Source organism: Lissotriton helveticus, chromosome 3_2, assembly GCF_964261635.1.
Source record: "Lissotriton helveticus chromosome 3_2, aLisHel1.1, whole genome shotgun sequence".
Classification (NCBI taxonomy): Eukaryota; Metazoa; Chordata; class Amphibia; order Caudata; family Salamandridae; genus Lissotriton; species Lissotriton helveticus.
In genome coordinates, this window is record NC_136062.1 from 200,209,411 (window position 1) to 200,237,328 (window position 27,918).

Here is a 27,918-nt window from a genome sequence, read left to right on the forward strand (position 1 = left end):
AGCCCTACCCAATCCAAACCCCAACCCACGTCCGCTGCCTGCCCTTATAGCTCTAGAGGCTCCGCGCCCAGGACCGCAAAGCACAGGCCGTCTCTGGAGGGCGGAGACCCTGATGCTGCCAGCTGCTCGGGATCTCTGTTCCGGGTCCGATGCCGGGCCTCAGTGGCTGACTCTAACTAAAACTCGATATGTCCTTTTCACCAGGGTCGGGTGGATTATCATCGGACTAAGGGAGGATAGGAAAGGGCAGCCATAGAACTCTCAAACTATGCGGCCTTCTTGGCTGATGCCAGGCCATACCCCATCTGTATTTATTTTTAAAAGTGGAGCTATACGTAAAATCGTGCTTCTTGTGGGTGACTCTCCATGCAGGACCACATCTGATCAGATAGACTGCATGGGAAGTAAGAAAAAAACAGGTTGAGGTTTCCCTAAAAACTGGCATTTGTTAACATATATTTGTATTAAAATGCTGATATTTACCTGTTGGTGTAGTGTTTTGCTATATGTGGCTTCCTAATTTACTAAAACGCTACAGTATGAGTGAATGTTTATCAGTTAAATAAATGTGGAAATATACCAGTTTATGACTCCATTTATTCTCAAAACCAAAAATAAACATAGATAAATACCAATAAGATGGCCAAAACATAAACATGGATAAAATACAGATGGAAAATCTAAAATAATAAATTACAGAATATTAAATAATTCCTGCTTTTAATGGCTTGCAGCATTTTGCTCCACTGTTGTACTGCATTTTTGGTCAAAGGTGGTACTTATATAAAATATTATTGTGATTGCAGATGCCATTTTAACTAGACATACATTGTACAACTCTGTATCATCTGTAAGGTCGTGCAAAGCCTTATTCCTATTTCGGCAGTAATAAGTGTGAATCCAAAACTGCAGTTTCACTATTGTAATCTTTTTGTTCCTGTAACATTTTGAAGGCCATCTGTCTCCAGTTTGCTTCCTTTTGCTCTTCAAAGAGCGAGCAATGTTTCAAAACTGCAGCATGAAATGTTTATTAGATGCTTTTGTTAGAAATACTATTGATTAAGTGAAGTAATTAATGAATGTAGCATTCCTAGAGCTCATTGGGAAAGGCAACACTATATAATTCCGCTCTGAGAATTCATAGAATAAATAAACATATATTACACTATGAGCCCATGTTGCCATGTATAAGCGGAGGTGTGTGCTGAGCTGATTTCCAGGCAGTGGTTAAGGTGGAACGCTACTTTATTGAAGCAAGTGTGCAGGAGCATGCGCAGGAAACATGAGGGCAGCTAGAGGTCAAAGTGATGATGTCATGCGCATAGTTGGGACAGCCGCCATATTTGTTTGAGATGAATAGCCATAGGTGTCATCCCCTCAGTAAGGCATCCGCGGGTGAGGATTGGCTAGCTACGTTAATGCGTCAAGTGTGGTGATGGAGGCACCTATTGGTCACAGCTACATTGTTGACATCTGACACAGGATCTTGTTGCTAGGTGATGTTAGCAACATCGTTCAGGCGCTGACTGGGAGCTGTATACTGTAGGCAGCACATGCTCTAAAGTTCCTAAGGCCACTTCACAAACAATTTGAACAAAATTATTTAAATAAAATAAGAGTAGTGACAATAGGGATAGAAAAAATACAAAATTATTTATTGCAATATATATTCATAGTCATAAAAGAAATTTTGTAAGATCACAGAACGGGAGCTAAACTGCATTCTTTCATCCATGCATTCATACTTCATACTAAGGGATTCTTTATATATGTGTAATACATTGTCAGCATCCTAAAATGATTGGATGTCTGGCCGAAAATGCACATACAATAACTGATTAGAACAGTATAATCTCATAGATTTCAATAATTGAAGGGTGGTTTCCAAGATGTCTCAACGCGCGTTTCGGCACGATAGTGCCTTCCTCAGGAGAGCCACCTCCAATAAAGTAATTTCTGTGCAAACAAAATGCATCTTATCTAGCAGTCACTACTCTAGCAAACATACAAAAATTACAATACTTACAACATCTATAAAGGTGTCATCATCCACATATAAGAGCCAGCCACCAAGTGAAGATGTATGGAAGAATAAAGAAAGAAAAATGTAGGCAGCACATCCTGTCAAAGTGGTTAAGGGGCGCACAACCACTTTTATGAGGAGTTGCTGAACCACACAGATAGAAACTATTAATTTCTGACGAGTGCATCGAGAAGTAGCAGGATGTGACGAGGAGCTGAAGCTCTCTAATGAACATTCTGACTGTCTTCTTTCAGTTGATGCCATGCCAATCTATGCCATGCTGCAAGATGTCGGTGTATGATGTTTACAGAAAATTCATAGCATGTTGTGTTGTTTAATGCTGGTATGGGTTGCTGCAAGGCGAATATTTTGAGAGTGTATTGTTGAGGGAACTTTTTCTGTGGTGATTTCCAACTTTTCCTGCGTTTCAGTAAGATTGAGATTGATATATTTTTTTTGTATACTTTTGTTGTTTTTTATTATTTCACTTCTTTTTAGAAGAAGTAGGTGTCTGCTTAATGATGTCCTTTTCAGGACTGCCCATCATTTTTTTTTTTTTTTAAGGTTTTGTAGAGCGCGTAGTAACCCTAGGGCATCCCAGCGCTAGAACCAGAACTCAGGAGTGGGCAGAGTCGGAAGGGGTTATGGGTTTAGGGGTAGAGAAAGGTGTTCAGTGCCTTCCTGAATTGGAGAAGGTTAGGTTCAGTTCTCAGTCTTCGGGGAAGGTTGTTCCAGTGTTTGGCCGTGTGGACCGAGAAGCGACGTCCTCCGGACCGGGCTTTTTTGACTCTGGGAACAGTAATGAAATTCTCTCCGCTAGAACGGAGGGCCCTATTCGCATTATAAGGGATGATGAGATCCTTGAGGAGGGGTGGGCCTTTGTCATGCAGAGTCTTATGGGCCAGACAAAGGGCCTTGAACACAACCCTTTCCCTGACTGGGAGCCAGTGCAGGAGCTTCAAGGCTGGCTTTGCCGAGGATCTGGCGGGGGTATCGGTAAGTAGGCGGGCTGCGGCGTTTTGAATTTTCTGCAGGGTATTGAGTGTGGCTTCGGGGGCACCCAGGTAGATTGCGTTGCAGTAGTCAAGCCTCGCCAGAATGAGGCCCTGAATCAGGAGTTTCTTGGATGTGGAGGGAAGCAGAGGGAAGACCTTTCTGCAGGCCCTGAGGAGTCCGAAGCAGATTCCTGCCGTTTTTTTGGCCTGTGACCTGAGCTCAGGTCTTTTTCGAGCCATATGCCCAGGCTCTTGACCTCCTCCTTTGGTGTAGGGGGGTCACCTAGACAGACGGGCCAGATGTCAGGTGGCAGGGAGGGCCCTTTATGTCTGAGCAGCAGAATCTCGGTCTTGGACCCATTCAGTTTCAGTGCTGAGGAGTTCATCCAGTTGTGGATTTCCGTGAGACAGCTACGAAGGTCAGAGGGAGATTGGTGCGGGTGTGAGAGGGTTACCACCAGCTGGGTATCGTCGGCGTAGTTGATAATCGAGACGCCGAACGGGTTGACCAGTTTCTCCAGCGGAGACATATACACGTTGAATAACGTTGGGCTGAGTGATGAGCCCTGCGGTACTCCACAACGGAGGGGGATTGCGGGGTAGTGGCTGTCATTCTCCCAGACTTGAAAGGAGCGTCCATCTAGGAAGGATTTTAGCCACTTCAAGGCCATGCCCCTAACTCCGATGTCTCCCAGTCGTTGGATTAGGGTGTGGTGACTCACAGTGTCGAAGGCCGCACTGAGGTCCAGGAGGATCACTGCCACTGATCCTCCCGTGTCCAGAATGCTTCTGGCCTTCTCCACTGCTGCCAGGAGGGCGGTGTCAGTGCCCTGACCTGGACGAAACCCTGTCTGGGAGGTCCCGAGTAAGTTGTTGCTCTCAAGGAATAGTGATAGTTTTTTATTCACTAGCTTCTCCGTGATCTTACTATTTCCTGGGAGGAGGGAGATGGGTCTGTAGTTGGCTAGGTCCAGGGGGTCTAGGGAGGGTTTCTTTAAAAGGCCTTTGACCACTGCTGCTTTCCAGCTAGGAGGGACTAGACCCTGCGAAAGGGAGGAATTGATGAGGGATGTGAGGGGGGGGATGATGGTGCTGGACACCTTTTTCAGAAAACGGAGAGGGGCAGGATCGCGAGGAGAGCCACTTTTAATTGTGGCCAATGTCGCGACTACCTCTTCCGTAGACACTGGGCCGAAGGTGTCAAGAAAGGGTGGGGTGCCATTAGGGGAGTGAAAGCAGTGAAGGGGAGATTTAGAAGGCTCCCCGCACAGGTTGTCAGCCGCGTCTGGGGGAAGGGCCGCGAGAATTTTTTGAATTTTCTCGTCGAAGAAGGTGGCAAGTTTAATACATTTGCTTTCCGCTGCTTTGGGATCCAAAGGTATTGCTGGGGGGTCAGGGGCCTGGAGGAGTTATTTAAGAACGGCAAAGGTTTCATGTGCCGAGCAGGAGGCATTTTTGATTCTATCTTCGTAGAAAGAGCTTTTGGTATTGAGGAGTTCCGTTTTATAGGATTTTAGAGAGGCCCGGAATATGTCTTTCTTGTCTGCCGTTTTGTCTTTCCTCCATAAGCGTTCGTTCCTCTTGCATTCCTTTCGTAATATATTTAATTCGGGGGTGTACCAAGGGGAAGGGTTGACTCTCTTGGTGCGTTTGAGGGTGCTGGATTTCGGGAGGATGTCATCCAGAGATTGGGAGATCCATGTATTAAATCTGGAGTCAGCCGTGATAGTGTGGTTTTAAAGCTTTTTCACCCAAACTGTCTCTGCCTAATTCTGCACACGCAGTTTCAATTATTTTAGGTAGTTCGTGTTCCTGTTCTAAAGGACTGAACTCCCTTAGGCGTAGGCGGATAGCCACTGATGCTGCTTCCCATTTAATATTAGCTAGTATTATGGCTGATACCTGGTCAAAGGTGTTTAGTAACTTCATCACTGAGTTCAGAGCAGACTCTGCTCCGTACTCGTTCTGTATTTGTCTTAATACGTCTGGTATCACCGCTAATGGAGGAATATCATGAATTCTGGTATATATGGCAGCGAAGACTATATCCCAAGTGGCACAATTCTCTAATTGTGGTGTTATCCCCATGGGCAAGCAGATTGTTAGCATTCTGTGTTTTTCAAATGGGGAGTATTTGGGAATACTGCCTCAAGCCGAGTTATTTTCTGAGCTACCCAGATTGGCATTTGTTCGCGTTTAGTGGGCGTCTTGCCCATTACTGTGTGTAATGTTTGTGGAGTAATTTTAGTTGCTGTACCTTGTGATTGAGTTCCATTTGTTGCAATTATTGCTGGTTGGACTATGAAAGACGAATTGTGTCATGTTTCTGTACATTTTTGTTAAATCTTTGTGTTGAGTGAGTAAGTCTGTGTGTGGTATTGTTTCAATGTCAGGATGAGGTGTGTATGCCGCTAATATAGGCCATGTTGCACCTGGTCTTCCTAACGGACAAAGCCTTACTCCTCCTCTTAAGTGGGGTAGGGCGCCTTTAAACCAGTAATGGTGTTCCTGGTAAGTGAGTGAAATCTCTATTTCCTCGAATGGGCAATATTCCGCAGGTGCATCTCCCTCTGTGTAAGAGTGAAATGTATGTGTCCTTGTATCTGCTTCTGGGAATGTAACCCACATATAGAATACCTCTATTTTGTTTGATTTGTGTGGCTCGATCACAAAAGCTACTAAGCCACCCCTTGATGAAAAAACATTTTCCAATATTTTTAGAGTGAGAGTATGTCTGAATTTAGGTGCAATTTGAATTTTGTCAATTTCATCTTCTTCTCCTACTGAGATACGATGAGCCACCACTGTGGGATCTCCCTCAGTCATTTTAAAACAGAGAAAACATTTGTTCAAGGGAACTAAGATAAGGTTTTATGCACACTTGTTTAGGAACACTTTGTCCTGTCAAGCTTGAATAACCAGCAGCCAATAAGTAGGATATTTCGCCTACTCAGCTGTGGCGGAGTTTGTGCCCACCTACTCCAGACGTCTCTGGTGTTTTGTGAGTAGGGGTCTCTGAGAATAAGCACGACTGAACTACTCAAAGTTGGGCGCCATGTTGTGGAGTTCCTATTGTGCCTCAACAGGACCTGCGCGTTTAAATAACATAAACTGTAGGATTGGTAGCAGACTAACTCTGAGCACCCACACTGAATATGTTAGCCTGTTTTTGCATTATCTAGCTCAAGTGCCACTAGAGTCTCCTCTTATTGGGGAGAGGAAAGTTTCTGGCAACCTTAGATCATGACAACCCTGATCCCTCAGAATTGTGGAAACAATATACTACTTTTCGCTCAGTCACTCGTGCTCACTTAGTTTCTGTCTCAGAGAGTTACACAGAAGAAACAGTAGGGCGTGTTTACAATAAGTATTGTACAGTTGTTCTTGTAGTGTAAAATATATGTTCTGCGACAAACGTTAGACAGTAGCATAGATATATGATCAGCAGTACATTGAATATAAAAGGATAGTACAGTGCTACCATTTTGAAAGCCTGGCTGAAGACGGCTGGAATGCCAGAAACCGGTCCTAGGAAGCTTGATTCTGGTCCAGGGAAGGCATGGCTTGGCAGTTCGGGCTGGACTGTTCCCATGAGGCACAGGGTCAGACTGATTAGCAGATGGCCATGTCTGAACTGGGGTGGCCGAGTGGGCTAAAGAATGGTGATGGATTAAACCCAGATCTCTTGACTGGTTGTGAGTGTTTGATTGGTTCAGATGCTCCGTCCATCACCATCCCCTTTTGTACCGCTTTGTTCGCCATAAGTTGGCAGGGTATGCTCAGACGTGAGTCCCTTGCTCACTTTGCCACTGGATTCAAGCAAGCCTGGCTGAAGACGGCTGGAATGCCAGAAACCGGTCCTAGGAAGCTTGATTCCGGTCCAGGGAAGGCATGGCTTGGCAGTTCGTGCTGGACTGTTCCCATGAGGCACAGGGTCAGACTGATTTGCATATGGCCATGTCTGAACTGGGGTGGCAGAGTGGGCTAAAGGACGGTGATGGATTAAACCCAGATCTCTTGACTGGGTGTGAGTGTTTGATTGGTTCAGATGCTCCGTCCATCACCACCCCCTTTTTTACCTCTTTGTTCGCCATAAGTTGGCAGGGTATGCTCAGACGTGAGTCCCTTGCTCACTTTGCCACTGGATTCAAGCAAGCCTGGCTGAAGACGGCTGGAATGCCAGAAACCGGTCCTAGGAAGCTTGATTCCGGTCCAGGGAAGGCATGGTTTGGCAGTTCGTGCTGGACTGTTCCCATGAGGCACAGGGTCAGACTGATTTGCATATGGCCATGTCTGAACTGGGGTGGCAGAGTGGGCTAAATAACGGTGATGGATTAAACCCAGATCTCTTGACTGGGTGTGAGTGTTTGATTGGTTCAGATGCTCCGTCCATCACCACCCCCTTTTTTACCTCTTTGTTCGCCATAAGTTGGCAGGGTATGCTCAGACGTGAGTCCCTTGCTCACTTTGCCACTGGATTCAAGCAAGCCTGGCTGAAGACGGTTGGAATGCCAGAAACCGGTCCTAGGAAGCTTGATTTCGGTCCAGGGAAGGCATGGCTTGGCAGTTCGGGCTGGACTGTTCCCATGAGGCATAGGGTCAGACTGATTTGCATATGGCCATGTCTGAACTGGGGTGGCAGAGTGGGCTAAAGAACGGGGTTGGATTAAACCCAGATCTCTTGACTAGGTGTGAGTGTTTTATTGGTTCAGATGCTCCGTCCATCACCACCCCCTTTTGTACCGCTTTGTTCGCCATAAGTTGGCAGGGTATGCTCAGACGTGAGGCCCTTGCTCACTTTGCCACTGGATTCAAGCAAGCCTGGCTGAAGACGGTTGGAATTACAGAAACCGGTCCTAGGAAGCTTGATTCCGGTTCAGGGAAGGCATTGCTTGGCAGTTCAGGCTGGACTGTTCCCATGAGGCACAGGGTCAGACTGATTTGCATATGGCCATGTCTGAACTGGGGTGGCAGAGTGGGCTAAAGAACGGTGATGGATTAAACCCAGATCTCTTGACTGGGTGTGAGTGTTTGATTGGTTCAGATGCTCCGTCCATCACCACCCACTTTTGTACTATTTTGCAATAGTCATGAACAAATACATGGATTTAAAATGCATGATAAAAGAAAGCATGCCTATCTAGATGTACCTAAGTGTGCCTAGCATGTGATTAGGTGTAAAGCCAAGAATCCCTCTAGGTTTAGTCTAACTTCATTACCCGAAGCAAGAGAGTGTGGGACCCCGTCCTGGTCTCGAGTTGGACACCCCACAAGGGATGTTTAGACCGCTGTCAGCTGGAGCGTCTGCATGCAGTATAGCCCCTGCCTGGTTTCCAAGTAGCCTTATGAATATTCATTCATGCAGTATCGGTCTAAAGATGAAGTCATAGAACACTATTGTTCGGGGAAAATCCTCGTTCTGCACCTAGGCCTAGAACGAGGTAAAAGGTTCAGTCCATGAAAGGCGTTCAATCCTTAAAAGGCTTGTTACTGTGTAATGTAGGGGAAGTGATGTAGGTGAAAGGGTATGATGTTCCCTGGACCTATATTGCGGTACCTACATGAAACATAACAGTTCCACCATTCCTAATTGGTAAAGGGTATAGGGGCATGTGTTTAGCCCAGGATTCCACTATTCTTAAGGGGTTAAGGGTGCAGAGGCATGTGTTAAGCCCAAGGTTTCACCCCTCCTAAGGGGATAAGTGTGTTGGGGCATGTGTTTATCCTAAGGTTGTACGGGTGTATGATTTCTTTGTCCTGTTTATTATGCAGGAGGAGGAGATTGTGTTGTGTGACATTTTTGTGTCGTGTGATTTTGACCATGCTTACTAATGGGTTTAGGATGTAGGGGAAATGTGTAAAGCCCGGTGGGTAGTTACCATCCTTCCTATGGGGTTAGGGTGATGAGGTCGTTTTTAGCCCAGTGTTAAGGCGCTACACGATTACACCCACAAGCAGTAGAGTTTAGGTGAAACCCTGGTCCTGTTTAAGTGTATGGTGATGGGGGTACATGGTTACACCCCAATGCAGTAGAATGTGGAAGAAGTCCTGGTTCCATTTCAGTATTGTGTTATGGAGGGTAACAGGCTGGTCTGGTTAGAGTCTAAGTGTTGTGAGTGGAACGGGTAGTGTTAAGTTTTGGGTTATCTGCACACTTGCATTGTGAATTTGCAAGATGTATTGATTGCCTGTGTATTTTTCCATCTTATATCCCACTGGAGCATTAAAGTTATTGCAGAGAGTGTTGCTTGACCTTTTCTGTTTGTTTTGGAGGGGTGGTATTTATAGTTCTGTTGGACGTTTTGTGGGAGGGTGTTTCACCGTCCTTCGTCCTGCTGAATTTCCAGTTGTTTCATGGGAGGGAGATGTGTTGTGGCCATATGCTATCTTAATCATTCTCGGCACAACCTTGATGTTCCCTGCTGCTCATTCAGTGAGAGAAGCGATTGGATGGTTGGAATGTTTAGAGTGTTTGTGCTTGGACTGAGAAGGGCTGAGCAGCAGGAGCTGCGCCAGGTGGGATTTTACGTGATTTACCTGTAACCTGAGCTAAACCTAATAAACAAAATTTGTAAGCTACAAGACTATATCCTTGATTGTAACAGTCCTCTTTACCAACCCTCGAGGTAGCCCTTTCTTTAAGATACCATGCTCCTAGGAATAGTCACTACTCATGTCCCCTGAATTCCTTCGATTTAATGAGCATCAAGAAATAGCTCCTCCACATTAGAGAAAATCCTACCCAATTCCGTGACAAACTGCAAAGTGAAACGGATCTCAAATGATGACTCTGCTAATGCAGTCATTTTAACAAATGGTAAAAGAGGAGCAGGGGGAAGAACTTACGAGAATAATGTAAGAGGTGGGCAAGGAGAAGGTAAGGTGGGCACAAATGCAGGTCATAATAGAGGAGAGTGACCCTTCCTAGAGAATCTAGACTGGTTCAATTTTTGATGAGTTAGTGGTGGCTTCCACATCCCTGGAACTGTGCAAGATTGATTAATTTTACTTGCTTACTGAGTTGGCTAAGAAAAGACATACAACTTTCAGAGAAAATTTAAAATCTTACCTCCCTCTTTTTCATTATCTGCGTTGCAACATTTCTGCTGGGGGAAGACACTTACAGGCATATGCATCAACAATCGTAATACATGTCGGTAATAGCGAAAAATAACAATTCGCTATTAAGGACATGCAAACCGCGATGCATCAAACTATTCGGTAAAAATTACCGAATCGGTAAAAATCGCTATTAAATACCGAAAGTACGACAGCGAGAGTAGCAAATACCGAGTTAGCTAATACCGAATCGGTATTAGTGAATCCGGTATTAGCGAATTCGGTAATAGCGAAAACGGTAAATTTACGCGACGCCTCGGAAGCAAGCCGATGACATCACAACCAGGAAATAGGACAGCCACGCTGCATTCAGTGTTCGGAGTAGCACAGAGGAGGAGGCAGAGCACAGGAGTTGAGGACCCTAACGGAACCAGTAGCAACCAGGACAAGGCAAGCAGGACAAGATGGAGAAGGAAGCCCCCCAGCAGGGAAAGGACACACCCCGAAAGCGAAAACGCAGGTTTTCTGATAAGGAGCTGGAAATCCTAATAGAGTGTGTGACCAGCAACAATGACCGACTGTTTAGGAAGTTGTCGCTGAAGGTGCCAGAGGCAGAAAAACGAAAGATGTGGCTGCGCATCAAGGACAAGGTAAATGCCTGCGGAGTCACCCACCGCAGCATCGACGACCTAAAAAAACGCTGGTACGACCTGCGTAACAGGGCCAAGGAGAAGATAGCGCAGAGGGTCAGGGATGCTGCTGGCACAGGAGGGGGCACATCCAATGTGACGCCTAACACAGCCCTGGAGGATCTAGTGCAGTCCACCATAGAACCGGAAGCTGTTGTGGGGGTCACACGTCTGGACACCTCTGGTGCTGCGGAAGGAGGACAAGGTAAGAAGCATGGCAGCGTAACAATGCAGTCCCTGCCCAATCCCCCATGCCAGACCCAGTGCACATGTAGCGTTGCCCTAAACACATACCCTCACCACTGTGTTGCACCATGGGAGTTGTAATCAATACATGAATGGGTGCATGCCAGAGCCCAGAGATGAATACAGCAGCAAAGGGCCAAATGTCAGTCAGAAAAAGTAATTTATTGTGTGATGCCACAGCTATTGTCACATACTATACCATGATAATAACTATGCACTGTTTCACACACAGATGCATCCCCCATCGATTCTGACGACAGTGCCCGCCTCGTCATCTCAGAGACGCCAGTGTTGTCAGATGCGGAGTGCTCACAGGGAGCTGAAGCCATGTCCTCCCCTTCACCACCACGGCAGACAACACCTCCACCATCCCTGCGGTCCAAGACACCACCACCACCACCATCATCCTCGCGGTCCAAGACACCACCACCACCACCACCATCCTCGCGGTTCAAGACACCACCACCACCACCACCACCACCAGTGCGGGCCACTCCGCAGAGCCGCATAGCAGATGTTCCCTCCCTGCCCGTGATGGAGTCGGATCACAGTGCAGCACACCCAAATGTTCCACGCCAGGCTGTCGTCACTCCAACCAGCAAACTGCAGCACGACAGCGCATCAGGCAGAGGGCTGTGCCCCCGGGTCGGGCTGCTGCAAGACCAGTCGATCTGTCCGAAGGGTACGGAGTTGTGGAGACCCGGATGCTGCGTGTCCAGCGCCTGCAGGGGAGACACATGGGTGCCATGAACCTCTCCATGACCAAACCTTGCAACAAACTAGGCTACATGACTGACGCTGTGCGTGAGCACACCACTGCCATAGCTGCCGGCAACAATGAAATCAAGCTTTGCCTGCAAGAACTGACACGTGCCGTGGTCGCAGGCCAACAGAGTGAGCGCCAGTGTCACAGGCAGATCATGCTGGCAGTGAATACAACTAACAAGGCCATTAATAAGCTGTGCAACAGCACGGCTGTGCTGTCCCGCAGGTCCGTGTCCCTGCAAGTGGACCTAGGTCATTATTGTGGGGATGTGGCAAAGGCCCTTGAGAGGGTGACCACTGCAGTGGAGCAACTGCAGCCTGGGTCAGCCAGTGTCAGCAGTCTGGGAGCGGAAGAGGGGAGTGAGGCAGCCTCCAGTGTCAGCAGCGTCTCCCTGTCGGAGTCCAGCGGGAGGAGGCGCAGTGGCCGCAATGCAACTGCCACTGACTCTCATCGTGTAGAAGCCGAGGAGTCACAGGACAAGAGACTGGGGGTACGCGGCAAACGGAAGTGAACATGTGGCAAAGTCACACTGTCCTTGGTGACGTAACCATGGCCAGACTAAGGTGCCGCACGCATCACCCATTCAGAGAAGGGACAATTTTAGTTTGACTTTAACTGCAGCAGCAGCATGTTTGTGTTACGTATTTCTGCACCAGTCAGGTGTCCATGCCCATTAAACCCTGCAAAACTGATCCTGTTGTCAAGTCACTCTCTTACCTGTCTCAGAAATGATTCCGTGTGATGTATGTCTGCCTCCTTTGCCCTTCAGCTGTGTTGGGCACATGCGCCTGTCGGTGTTGGGGGGGGGGGTTGCTGTGCACGTAGTTCATCCTCTCCGTCCACCTCTATGGGTATCCCCCTGTGTGTGGCGATGTTGTGCAGGATGGCACACACAGCAATGATCTGGCAGCAGGTCACTGGGTCGTACTGCAAGGCACCTCCAGTCTTGTGCAGTATTCGGAAGCGGCTCTTGAGGATGCCAAATGTTCGCTCAACCACATTCCTGGTGCTGATGTGTGCTCTGTTGTAGCGCTGCTCTTGCGGTGTAGCTGGGTTGAGATAGGGAGTGAGGAGATATTCACGCAATGCATATGCGCTGTCACCTGCAGGATGGGGAGAGAATGGTAATCAGCATGAATGAAAGTATACATGTGGGGATGGAGTGGTTGGAGAGTACGATGATGCATCTACATGTACCTAGTAGGTGTCCCTCTCCGAATTCACCGTTGATCAGGCGCCTGTGGAGGCCACAGTGACGGAATATGTAGGCGTTGTGTGTGCTCCCGGGGAATTGGGCTACAAGGTCCGTAATTATGTACTTGGCATTGCACACCACCTGCACATTGATAGAATGATATGACTTCCGGTTGCGGAATATGTATTCGGTGGCTGATGGAGGACAGATGGGGACATGCGTGCAGTAAACACACCCGATGACATGGGGGAATTGTGCCACCTGGTAGAATTCCCGTTTGGTGCGGGTCAGCTGCTGGGGGGTTGTGGGGAAGGTAATGTGGCGATTTATTAATGTCAGCATGGCCTCTAGGAACCGGTGGAAGAATCGTGATAAAGCACTTTGCGACACGCTTCCAGTCTCATACCCCCTGGAAGCTTCCAGACGCAAGCACGTGCAGGCAGCATAGGACCTGCACATGGGCTGGTATGGCGTTGGTCCTACGGGTCTCGTGCTGCAGTAATGGTTCCAGGTCTGCTATTAGGCGCATTATCATGGCACGGTTGAGTCTATACTTGTCGTACACCTGTTCCTCGGTCTGCCCCAGCAAAGTGATGCGCACCCTGAAGATCCTGTCCTGTATCATCCTCCTGCACTGGGCCTGGGCGTTGATCCTCCTCCTCCTAGCAAGCACCTAGAGGGCAGCCATTTTGGTTGACATGTGGGGTTTCCCAGGGCATTTATGAAGGGTTACTGATTGTCAGCACCTGCTGATGGGGTTAGAATTTTTTTTTCTGTCCTTCAGTTAACTTTACCTCCTGATTGTGATTCCCCTTATTTTGCTCATGCTAAATAGCGATTTTAGGGATTTTCGGTATTAGCGACTTTTCATGCATACCATTGCGGTTCTTTAATAGCGATTCGGTATTTCCGAAGTCAGCTTTGGTGTTCGGTAATTCCGATTGTCTGTTTAGTGATTCGGTAATTTACCACGGGGGATTTTAGCGATTCTTTATTTTTTTCCGATTTATTGTTTGATGCATAGCATTTTCTGGTTTTGCGTTCGGTATCGGCCTGTTTTACCGAATCGGTGTTTTACCGGGAGGTATTTTCGTTGATGCATCTGCCAGTTAGCGGAAAGAATCAGAGCTATTTGTACGTTACCAAGACTTGCCACTGCTTCACAGGTGCAGTCATTTTTCCATTTCATACGTCTTTATTTCGATAAAATTCATCATAAAAGACTCCATGCAACCTCCTTCTTTACAACATAAAATAGATAGTCATCCGAATAATACAGGATTAAAACACACATTAATTTAAATACATAAAACAGTATTAAATTTGTATATTTAGATATTCTAAAAAATACAGTGCAATTAATAACATCACATTGCATGTTAGCTCTCAAGTAAAAATGTGGTGCCTAGCTCTAATAACCCAGGTCCAACCCAAAAAATTTGGCAACCACTACAGCCACCGGAGTAGATATTATAGACCTCAGCTTCCACAACGCTTCCTGGCCCACCCGTGTTTTCAAGTTCTTACAAATCGGTTTTAACCATTTTCTCCTAGGGGCCAGATATGCTGGACAAACAAAAAAGACATGGACCGTAGATTCTATCTGGTCACAACACCACGTACATGTGGCCCAAGACTCAACGCCCATTTGCATGTAAATGATCTTAGAGGTAATGCCCCAACTCTAAATTGGTGATACAATTTCCTACCTAAACTCTTGGTAATAATATCCCAATACTTTTCAAACCAGGGATCGAGCTTGTGTAATAAAAACCGACCAGTCAGTGAAACTATATCTGACTGAACAACAAGCTATTTTTTTTAGCCGCCCAGTAGAGATCCTTGAATTCCTTTTTAGGAGGAAAAACATTTGTTCCGGGGTCCATCCACAGCTCACTATGGCCCATGGACTCCAATGTAGATTTAAGACATTTGAACCACGGTATGTTTCCAGAACCCACTATTGATATCACATCCTGGATTTCCTTTGCAAAGGAAGCGAGTTCTGGAGTTGTCCAAGTCCTCCTCCAAAGTGCAACAATCCTAAAGCGTGCCACATCCTCAATTGATTTGCAACCAAGATCTAGTAACAGAGGTCTCAAAGGGGTAGATTGGGGCAAACCAACCAAACAACGTAGAAATTTGTTTTGCACTCTGACTAGATCGAACAAATCAGAGTGACCCCAAAGGTCCGCACCATACAATATTTTCGCATTATACATTTTAAGTGCTGGACCCATTCGTTTTGTTAAAGAGGCTCTCTGTTCCTTGATAAGACAGCCAGTCAGGTGGGCAAACCTCAGGGAAAGTACCTCAATCTGGGCTTTCCAGCTAGCTCTGTTTTCAAGAACAACCCCCAGATAAGTCATTGATTCCACCTGCTCGATCCCTGTCCCATTCAGGCTAACACAACCCCCCTTAGGTCTATTTTTGGTTAGCACCATAAATTTGGTTTTGCTTACATTAATCTGAAGATCATTATTCTTGCAAAATAACTCAAATGTATTCAATGCTAGTTGTAAGCCCTTTTGGGTTTTGGACAAAATGAGGGTGTCGTCGGCAAAAATCAGAAGCGGAAACTTTGTACATCCCAGCACCGGGGCATCCGTCGGAGAGTCCTCAAAAAACTGCACCACTCTATTAATGAATAATAGAAAGAGAGTGGGTGCCAGGACACACCCTTTTCGAACACCGCGGGTCACTGGGAATCTCTGGGTAACCTGACCCTGTCTGCCCCATCTGATTTGTGCGAAGTTCGCTCCATGCAACCTTATGACCAGATTTAAAAGATCACTTGGCATACCCATGTTGCCCAAAGCCTCCCATAGCTTGGCGCGGGGGACAAGGTCGAATGCAGACTTTAAGTCTACAAACGCCGCATAAATAGTTCCCCCACCCAGGGTGACCACCTTCCAATAGATAAGGATAAATCTTAGCACCTGGTCAATAGTACTGACAAAGGATCTAAAACCGGCCTGCATAGGGGATAGAATGTTCTCACTGTCCATCCAGGCCTGGATTTTAGCCAACACCATCCTAGATATGATTTTTTAGGTGGCGTCTATCAAGCTAATTGGACGATCGTTCCCCGGGTTTGATCGGTCCCCCTTTTTAAATATAAGAAGAATTTCCGCCCCCTGCCAAGAATCCGGGATCCGGGCCCCCTCTGCTATTGCATTCGCAAGAATGGTTATGTAAGGCACCCATATCCCGGGAGCGTGCTTAAATAAATCAGCCGGGATACAGTCCATACCTGGGGCTTTACCACCTTTAGTTAGCCCCAGAGCAATCTCAATATCCTTGTGCTCAAAAACAACAACAGAATGGCCCTGAACCCTAGACAATAAGGCAAAATTATCCGGGCCTTCAGTGACAGCGATATCAGGACCCCTGAACTGCAACTGAAAATGGTCTACCCATACATCTGCAGCAACGTGGTTAGTAGGGGTTTGAATTTCTAGACCACTCCCCCATTTGACAATCTGCCAAAACTTGATCTGGTCAGTAGACAAGCTAGCCTCGTATAGGTCCTGCCAATGGCGATCGTCCCAATCCCTCTTTGCCTCAAGCAGTGACTTTTTATAGTCTGTCCTTGCCTTCCTAATATCTAGGCTAACACGTTTTTTTAAGGCTGAGATCAGGACTCTATGTGCCTGAAGGCACTGTTTCGTATACCATTTGTGACCTGATTTTACTATTGCGGTATTTATGGGTTTGACTTTTCTTGTAAATAGAGCTTTCAGGGAGCTAAAAAGTTGATCATGCAGTGTACTTAATTGCTCTAAATTATTCCCAGAATCAACCAAAGTGTGCATGACGTGCAGGGTATTTAGGACTGACTGGGATATCTTGGCCAGAACTGCCTGGTCTTCCAGTATCCTACTCCATCTCACCCGTCTCATGTCATTAGTGAGAAGGGTCTCCGTTGTAGCACACTCAGAGTCATATGTGTGAACTGGACTGCTTTCAAGCTCCAATGTAAGCACCAGGGGGTTGTGGTCACTCTCCGGGCGGGTATGAACAGACATATCCACCAAGGATGACCAACACTCAACCTTTAGTAGAATATAATCAATTCGACTTGATCTAATATTATTGTCGAAGGTAACTCTACAGGTTTTATCTGAGAGCGATCGGACATTTACAGCTCTCAGCCCCCATTCTAGGCAAAATCCCAACCAATGTAGGGCAGCTTCAGTCCCTTTTTTGATTGGTGGCAATTCTAGGGGAGGAATATTCCAGAGCTTATCTTCGTCTGAAGTTAAAACAACCCCGCCACTCACATATGGCTCAAAGGTGCAATTAAGACCCCCCACCACAATAACGAACTTTTCCCTCCCTATTGCACTAAGGAATCAAGCTCCTTTAAGATAATCGTCGGGCACCGCCCCCCTGGTAGCCCACGGGCATAAACATTAAAAATAAAAATATCTCTATGGTTTGATTTAATAAGTTTTAACCCAATATTATCAGGGCTGTACGTAGTCACTTCAGTGGGTTTTTAACTAATTGTCTGCTTTACCCAAATAGTAAGACCTCCAGAGGCCCTTCCTTTACTCATCCTGATAGCGGGTTTATGAATGTTCAGATAGCCTGTGCGATATAGGGGTTTTGTTGCCCAGGTCTCCTAAAATAAAACAATATCGTGTAAATACACGAAGTCAGCCCACTCAGCAATATCTAACCTACTATTCAACCCAGCGATATTCCATGAAACTATTTTAAGAGGGGCGACCTGATTGGTCAACTGGGAGGGGGCTTCAATGTAATCTTTGTTACTAACTACCTCGTTCGGCATACCACTAGCAGACCACACTCTATTACTACCGCCTGCTATAAGTGACACTCCCTGACTTTCAATCTCTGGATGTTTACTACCCGGACGTTCTAACAAATCATTGTCATCTTTATTAGTGCCAGCTGCGTTAGGGAGTCAATCTTCACCCTCCAGATCTGTGAGGGGGTCAAACCTATTGAACATTGGGAGGGGATACACAATCCTATGGTGCAGATTTTGGCCCATTAAACCTCTCTGACGAGAGGTAGGATGGGGAATATATTGCCCAACATTTGTACCTGGATAAAAATAGTCAAGGCCCAAAGATTGAATGTCCCCTTCCCGACAAAACCTAGCTTCTCTCCGGATATGATCTACCACCCAGGGGTCCCTAAAATTCACTACAATACAGTCCCCCTCTAGGTCTTTAGGATTTTTTCCCACCCAGTACACCCTTCTAACTCCCAGAATCTCAGTGTTCGAAGAGGGGGGAAGGGTCCTATTCCTATATAACCAAAAAATCAACTTTTTTTTCAACTCCCTATAAGATTCCGCTTTTCCTGCCCCTAGGGCTCGTACACCCACCAGTACAATCAAATAGGGAGCTGACTCAGGAGGGAGGTCTAGTCTAGGGAGGTGATCTTTACAAGCTTCCTTATCCTGATGTAGTTGCCTAATAGGCCTTCTACCAGCAGATAAACCACTAGTTGCGGGTTTCGGTATAGGCACCGACTCCGTCACCCTCCCACCATATCCAGAAGAACCTCCTGGTTGGATCTACGGGCATGATTGTGTCGTTAGACCATTTGATTTTTTGCCTGATACCTCAGTGATTGCCCTAACGATAAGTACTAGGACCCGGACCTTTTATGGTAGTATCCGTAGTTTTAGGGCTGGCCGTACTTTTTCCCTGGTCGGCCAATAAAAATGAGTTGCCTCCGACCTGTTTCTCAATCTGGTCTAGTTTAGAATTGATTATCCTGGTTCTCTCTAAGAGAGGCAGCATCAAAGATTTCACCAAGATTTCAATTTTTCCCAGAAAACCACCCTCATCAATAGGAGAATTAGGGGTGTGAGTAACTACTATGGGAACCCTAGGCGGAATGGGAGGCTGGGTAGTAACTATGGGGACCAGATTAAAGGACTTCTTTTGTAACTTGGCTTGACTGCCCTTCAACGGGCTACCCCCTCTTTTCTTACTATTGGGTTTGTTCTTGGCTAATGACCCCTGGGTCTGAGTAGGAGGGGATAGGGTAGATATCCTCGGAGAATTGTATAAACCAGTATTACCACTGGAAGTCTGGGTCGAGGGAGACACGATTATACTAGAACTGTCTAGATCTTCACCTATATCCACCAACCTAATTTCATCCCCTAATGTGTGGGTAGTGGGGAAACCGCCGACCCTATTTGACCTAGGGACAATCGCTTCCCCGTTATCAGATCCAGAGACAATCGCTTCTCTGCAAAAGCGATCTCCTTTCTAGTATTGTGGTCGCTCTCTTAAAGAAGTGATCCAGAGTACCTGTGGCCACCCCACCAGAGGTAGAAAGTGTGATATGTCGATTCTTTCCGGACCGCAAAGAATGGTGATTTCAACCACAATCTACCTGAATGCTATACATCAAATAACACAATCGTACCAGTTCTGCACTCGAGTTCGCTAAATGTGCAAATAATTGCGTAGCTTGGAGGAGTTACCAGTGAAAGAGAGGGGGCCCAGTCCGGCCTTATACGACCTTGGACGGCCTTAGACGGCCCACCCTTTGCCCGGGCTTCGCCCCGGTCTTCGTCCCGCTAGCGCGTCGATGGGCGTGGCTAAAATAGTTTGTGGGAGGGATGCGGGAATAGGCCCCAGCTGTGGCCAATGATGTCACCGCAAGGCCCGCTGGACCTTGCAGTCCTGACCCGGCTGATCACAAGAGATTACTCTGCCCCTATGACGCTCGAAGATTCTTTCACGTGTTCCACAGGCCCGTGAGATAAGAAATGACAAGAAAGATTCTTTCACTTGTTCCACAGGTCCGTGATATAAGGAATGTCAAGAAAGCACACAATCCAAGCCTACGAGCGGCCCCCGCGAAGAGGGGGCCGCGAGGTGTAATATGCAGTAGGGGGAGGGTGCGGGAAGAGGCCCCAGCTGTGGCCAATGTTGTCACCGCAAGGCCAGCTGGACCTCGCAGTCCCGACCCGGCTGATCACAAGAGATTACTCTGCCCCTCTGGCGCTCGAAGATTCTTTCACTTGTTCCACAGGTCCGTGAGATAAGGAATGACAAGAAAGATTCTTTCACTTGTTCCACAGGTCCGTGAGATAAGGAATGTCAAGAAAGCACACAATCCAAGCCTACGAGCGGCTCCCGCGAAGCGGGGGCCGCGAGGCGTAATATGCAGTAGGGGGAGGGTGCGGGAAGAGGCCCCAGCTGCGGCCAATGATGTCACCGCAAGGCCTGCTGGACCTCGCAGTCCCGACCCGGCTGATCACAAGAGATTACACTGCCCCTCTGGTGCTCGAAGATTCTTTCACGTGTTCCACAGGTCCGTGAGATAAGGAATGACAAGAAAGATTCTTTCACTTGTTCCACAGGTCCGTGAGATAAGGAATGTCAAGAAAGCACACAATCCAAGCCTACGAGCGGCACCCCAGGTGCAGTCATTGTTGGGGGTAACTGGTTACTGGAGACAGTGGATTACAGATTATACTAGCTAGTATAATGTCAGTGAATGCTAGTAAATGCTATTAAAATGTTCTCAAGAGTATACTAACAAAGATACTCTAGAACTCTTGACTGGACTAGGAAGGCAGAGCTAGCATTCATTGTGCTCCAGCGAGTGTTGTTGTCTTTGGGGCTGCCAGACCATCAATAGCCCTTTTAGGTTTTATTATCATGATAAAAATGGGTTTTCACCTGGTGAATTGGTGCAGTATCATGGACATAAAAAGAAACCAGTAGCTTACTACTCAGCAGTACTAGATTCAGTTGCAACTCGTCTTGCGTCATCCATATGTTCTGTAGCACCAGCAACCCACCTAGCAAAAGAATCGGAGAATACAGTCCTTGCAGCAGTACTTATAGTAGAATTCCTCCATTCATTATTACTCACAACGTAAACACAGCACTTAACTTCAGTAAGGTGCTCTGTTATGAAATACTTTTATTGTCTGCTTCATCCATCACTCTAGTATGGTGTCCTGACACCAACTTGTGACTATCGCCTTTGCCGCTCATCTGAACCTCAGGTCTCCTCCGGGGCGATGAGATCCCACCCCAACCTCCGCGTAACAACTTCCAACACAAATAGCTATTATCAAGTGTTGGCAAATGACCCAGAAGATACACTGGGTTGGGACAAGAGAGAGATGAAACTTCTTGGCGATTCGTGATTCCACCTCAGCTCCTCAGACCTCCACACGTCTTCCTTTAAACTACCAGAAGGCTATTGCCTCAGATTATCGACTCCTTTGCCTTTTCCTGGCTTCAGTTGTTCCCTCAGTTGCTGCATAGATTTCACAATGACGTTAGTATCATCTCCATATCAATCGACCATCACGTTATCACATTTTTCTCTAGTGAACATGACTCACCTATTGACAATAAGATTATGCACCATATACATGTATCTCAGAGTGTTCAATCTCTTTTCTTAGATTCTGTCTTTAGAAATTGTACATATTCAAGGAAACGTCTTTTATAGCCTTTGAGGATTTACTGGTGCATCAAACTGTTTCCTTCATGACTTAAAACACAAAAGCCAGCTCCTTTGGAAATCGTCTAAACCAAAAAACAGCCTGAGTTAGTCTTAAATAAACATGCATGTATGTTTGGTTAATACACTAACTTATTCTTATTTTTTCTTGTGGAGGTCATAAGCACTAAACGTTTTCTAATTTCATCTTCTTTCTTTATAGAATTTCCATTTGGGTTATTGGATCAAGGATGTGGTTCAGAATCTCCTATCAAGAGGCGTAGCGCATACAGTATCTTTGTTGCAGGGAAGTATTTCAGAATTGCATACTTGCTTCTTTAGGAATGGTTCAGATGAAGGCCAAGAATGGAGTGTGAAGCACCACACAGCAGACCAATAAAGCCAAGCAAAGGCCTCATGGCTTGGTCATATTGCTGCAAGAGCTCGAGCGGGTTCATTTCAACTATTCCCAGCAAGCATTGGCAAGCTCAACAGAACTAGAAACAAACTAGGAAGGACATGGCTGGAATATTATTAAGGCGAAGGCAGCATTGGAATATTTTAAGGGGAAAACATTTAGATCCTTCACCCAAGGCCTACTTAGAAGGTCTTTATTAATTAATATTCAATGATGCACAAATTGCACATGATTAAAGAGTGCGGCATTATGAAGTTACATCCTGCACAAGCATTCTTACTACTCACTTGCCAATTGAACAAGACGGAGAAACCCCAGCATGGTCTCACAATCACAGCCCATCTAACCTAAGTCCCTTGTTGGTCCCTCTGATGCACTGATACCCAACTAAGGAGCATATTTGCAAGGGGATCTCGCTGCCAGAACGTCACTTTTAGCGGCGTTCTGTTGTCAATATTCTCTTCTCCTTATTTACAAAGCGGCATTAAGCCATTTAGCGCGGCTTAAGACCCGCCTTGTAAGTAAGGCCCCTTTTTATGCTTCACTTAGTGGCAAAGGGGCATTCAGTGGGTGCTGTGGTAGGCGTTACGCCGCAACACCTATTACTTTTTGATGATGCCGCATAGTTACAAGACTGGGGCAGTGCCTTAAACTAAGACCAGGTAGTACCTGGTCTTAGACTAACAATACGAGGAGAAATTATTAATTTCTCCAAATTTTTTGCTATTTCATTGTATGCTGCATTCTGCCACACAAAAAGAAAGAGCAAATTGCCTTTCAAGATTGTTTATGTGCAGGAAGGTGTCCAGTCCTGCACATAAATAATCGCCCCTGTAGCGCAGGCACTCTTGCAACATGTCACGAGGGGGCCTGCGTTGGCACTAGGCAGCTTTATTAGTGGGAGCGCTAGGGGAAACCCAGGAGTGCGCCGTATTTTTGGAACATCCTTGCGTTTTAAAAATGTAACACCGCACTCTGATATTTTGTTGTAAATATCCCCCTTACTGTTTTGATAGATCATGTCTTTGAAGCGATCAATGCACTTTAGTGGCTGGAAAGATAAATGTAATTTGTATGAGGTGTTGAAGCAAATATTTGCTACAAGTGCATTCAGCACAGTTTTCAGATTTGATCACATTAACTTGAGTTTGTATACTAGCCTTGCGAAAGATTGTAACAATATTAAGTGGCTCAAAATGTGCTCTTGGAGTTGCTTTGAATGCTGCGCGGTTTACTAACCTCTGGAGAAACTCTTATTAAAAATATATATATAAAGAATTTGCTTGATGCACCTATGCTGCCTTTGAAAACTGGAAAATTACTATAGTGAAATGTATTGCACACCCGTTTTAGCAGGATGAAGTAGCTAAAGGAATGAATTTGGAGATTTTTCTGCTAGAAAGTGTGACAATATATCTTTTTCAAACTGATCTATCATCTTTACCAACCATCAATGATTTGGCAAAATTGTGTCCCAGAGGTTTAGAAACAGGCATGGATGAAACAAAACTGTAACTAGGATCCCAATGAGGTGTGGAGGGATAGCACTGGCAGAGTAGTAATCCTGATTGTGTTTGTCTTGGGCTCATATAGGGGATATTCTCATGTTGTGCATGATCAGTGTGGGGCATTTATTGAGGTGTTGACGCATCGCCTGGTGGTGTGATGTTTGAGAGATGCAAAACAACAGTTGATGGACAGAATGCAGAACATTGGTGAGACACACACATTTTAATTATAATAAGGACGAACTAGCTTAGCCATAGGGGCAGCGTCATGCTGTGTGCCAATACACCAAATGGACGGGGGATAATTAGAGAAGACCCGGTTATCCATTAAGTTACATGTATCAGGCAGAGATGCTATTGAATGAGTAAATGGATAGCAAAAGGGGACCAATAGAAATTGGTGACACAAGCAGTAGCCATCCACCAGTGCATTATATATATTTATCTATTTATAAAGGGCAGGAACACTGTGTGCAGCTGAACAAATACATTCCACAAAGGAAGAAGGATGTGGAAGAACAATCAAGGCTGGCAAACTGAGCAGAAACTACAGAAACTACAAAAGCCCAAAGTCTGCCTACTCCAATCCTGAACAAAGCCAACATATTGAGCAGTGGTTCATCTCCAAGAACCTTTAAGGACAAGCCCTAGTCAGCATGAAGCTCAGAACCCAGCTATATGGGAACCCTGCACAAGCCAGGATGAGAGGCAAAATGCTTGCTAGGTGCTGCCCTAAAAACACAAGAAGAATCAGCTTGCCTTGTGTTAACCTACTGTCCTCACACCTTCATGCATGCCCAATACATTTTTAGGATACAAAATCACTGAAGGACCGCCTCGGGGGAGGCATCGCCATCGCCTACAAAGCCAACCTCCTACACCTACACCGATGGGCCCACAGAACTGATGTAACACCTCCACTTCAAGATACAGACCAACCCGTCCACCACCCTCCGAGGCTCCCTCATCTACAGACACCCCGGACCCTGCGTACCTTTCTGCGACTCCATCACTTACATCATCAGCCAGCATGCCATCACCTCCACCGACTACACATTGCTGGGAGACCTCAACATCCACCTCGACAACCACCAAGACAGCAACTCCACCTCCCTCCTGGACAGTCTCCACAACATCGGACTCAAACAGATCGTTCTAAAACCAACGTACTCAGCAGGACATATCCACAACCCCATCTTCACAGCAGGAAACTCAATCACCTTCAGCCACACCTCTGAACTCTCATGGACGGACCACCGCTGCATTCACTACACCTTCAAAGCAAACATCTCCCGCAGACGTCCATACAAGCTCCATCGCAGCAGTTAGAACAAGATCTCTGATGACCAGCTCACCGCCTCCCTCAGCAGCACCGCCCCACCGCCTCAGACGACGACCCTACCACCGCATCCCCGTACCCTACACAAATGGATCACCGACTGTGCCAATACCATCACCCCCCTCAAGAAAACTCCCAACCCACATGCCAAGAAAGCCAGCTGGTTCTCCACGAACTCCGGGAATCCAGATGAACCTGCAGACGCCTAGAAACGTTATGAAGGAACTCCAAATCCCCAGCAGAACTTGAAAACTTCAAAGCAGCCTTCACCACCCACCACACACTCATCAGATACTCAAGGAAGAAAGCACTCTACAACAGAATCTCCACCCATGCACACAACAGCAAGGAACTCTTCAGTATCATCAACGAGTTCGCCCAACCCAACAGTGAGACTACCTGCATCCCACCCTCCCAGAATCTCTGCGACAGACTCAGCGCCTTCTTCCATCACAAAATCAAGACCATCTATGATTACTTCGACGACAACAACCTTCACGAGGAACCCACACCCACCGTTCCCTGCACCACGCAGCCGACACTGACCACCCTCAGCATTGAAGACACCCTAAAGACTATAAAGTCCACCCACTCCAGGGGCCCCACGGATCCCTGCCCCCACCACATCTACCACAGAGCCGCAGACATCATCACACCGAGCTTCAACAAATCATCAACAGCTCCTTCGAGACCGCCTCCTTCCCCGACTACAATAAACATGCCAAAATCAACCCTGAAAAGGACCTCGTCGCACCCCACCGACCTCAAAAACATTCAGCCCAATCTCCTTACTCCCGTATCCAGTGAAAGTCATGGAAAAAGCTGTCAACAGTCAACTCGCCTCCTTCATAGAAGAAAACAACATCCTTTACTCCTCCCAATCAGGCTTCAGTAAGAACCACAGCACCAAAACTACCCTCCTCGCTGTGACAGACGACATCGGCTTCCTACTCTTCAGAGGAGAAACTGCGGCCGTCATCCTCCTGGACCTCTCCGCTGCCTTCGATACAGTCTCAGATCGTGCCATAGCCCGCAGATTGCACAATGCAGGAATCCGGAACAAGGCCCTCGACTGGATCCGCTCATTCCTCTCCGGCAGAATGCATCAGGTCAGACTATCCCTTTCCTTTTGGAACCCACACTGACCACCTGCGGAGTCGCAAAATGATCCTCCATCAGCCCCACCCTGTTCAACTTCTACATGGCCCTGCTCGAATCCATCGTCAGATCATATCGACTCAACATCGTATCATATCGACTCAACATCGTATCGTATCGACACCCAACTCATCCTCTCCCTATCCAACGTACCCAACGTACCCAACATCTCCAACCACAACTTTCAAGAAAAAATGTTAAGCAGTCTCCAGGTGGAGGAAGAACAGCTGCCTTCAACTCAGCATGGACAAATTAAGTACTCATCATGGGCCCACACCCCGACGCCTGGAACAACACCTGATGGCCGCCCGCCCTCGGGAACCCTCCCTCCCCCAAGGACCACAAACCTCGGAATCATCCTGGACTCTGAACTCAAAATGGATAGCCAGGTCAGCACAGTCTCCTCTTCCTGCTACCACACCTTCTGCCTACTCTGAACGACACTCAACTGGATCCCCCTCGAACACAGGAAATCTGTCACTCACGCCCTCATCAGCAGCAGACTTGGCTAAGGCAACACACTCTATGCTGGGATCAACAAGAACCTCACCTGCAAACTCCAGAATGTCCAGAACGCCGCCGCCAGACTAGTCCTCAACCTACCGCCCCACTGCCACATCAGCCAACACCTACGGACACTACACTGGCTCCCCGTAGAGAAGAGAATCACCTTCAAGCTAATCACCCACGCCCACAAGGCCCTTCACAGCACCGGACCCACCTACATGAACCAACGCCTCTTCTTCCATGCACCCCAAAGTTCCCTTGGCACAGCCCAGCTCTCCCTTGGAACTGTACCAGGCATCAAGGAGACCAGAACAAGAGGACGCTCCTTCTCCCTCCTCGTGGCCAAGGCATGGACCTTTCTTCCTCTCCACCTCCGACAGACACCAACACTATCCAAGTTCTTGAAGGACCTCAAGGACTGGCTCTTCGTCAAATCACCAGGAGCTGCGCGCCACCATTCCCTCCCTCAGCTCCTTGAGACCCTTTCAGGTGAGTAGCTGCGCTCCACAAACTCCTGATTGATTGATTGATTGGAACCAAGAGACCCTTCTTCTATCACGTTTACATAATGATGTATCCTCATGATCTTCTAGCATTTCCTCCCAGAACAACTTCCACTTTCATTCTTAGTAGTGAATGACTTTTCAGGGTAAGCAAGTGACAATGTATTGAAAGGAGATTTATCCTACTTTCAATATTTTGGCAAGGACAGCAGCATGGCACCGATCTGGTAGTTCTCAATTTGTTCAATCTTAGCCCAGTAGTCTCTGCTCGGTGCTCCCTGTGACAAACACTTTATATATGCCTCCAAAAGTTAACTTCTCAGTTCCTTTGTCTGATCCATTCCCACTCATCCTTCTCCCACCCATTAACTCTGCTCTCCCCTCTAGCCTGAGGGCTTTCTAATAAAAAAAGTAATAGTCACTAGGTGTAATTTCCTCGCCTGCACGGCTCCTAATCCAACCACTTTCAATGCTGGCACCAGCTAGCAGTGTAATGCATTAGTCTACTGTATACTGCTGATGTGGTCTGCTTTGGAAAAGCAGAGCTTATGCCTGCCTTGTTCACTCAAGAGTTCTGGTATTGGGCCATACAGGTACAGTGCAGGGAGATTAGACAACCCCTTAGCACTTTACGGCTGGCCACTATGTCTTTGTGTAGCCTCATTGATTCCTGAGCACTTGGCAACATCCTGCTGACCATTCGTATTGCATAGATATGACCTGCAATCTCCTTTATCAGCATTAGAAGATGCAAATAGGCTGAGCCCTACCACTTACTACATTAAAGCTGTTTGAAATGTCTCTTTCCAGTCTTGATGAATGCTAGGCAATTGGTCTCATCCTGCTGATCCTTCCCATTGTGAAGCTATGACCTTTGCATATTGGCAAAGGCAGTTTGGTTTGTGCAACTAATAAGCACTGTTTGCCCCATTTTTCCTTTCAGAGGTCCAGCAGTAGTGCTCTCCTTGTGCCATTTGTAAGTGCAAAAAGCTTATGTATATCTCACTAATGGTGTGTTTTCTAGATTGGTAGAAGCTTATGCTTATACC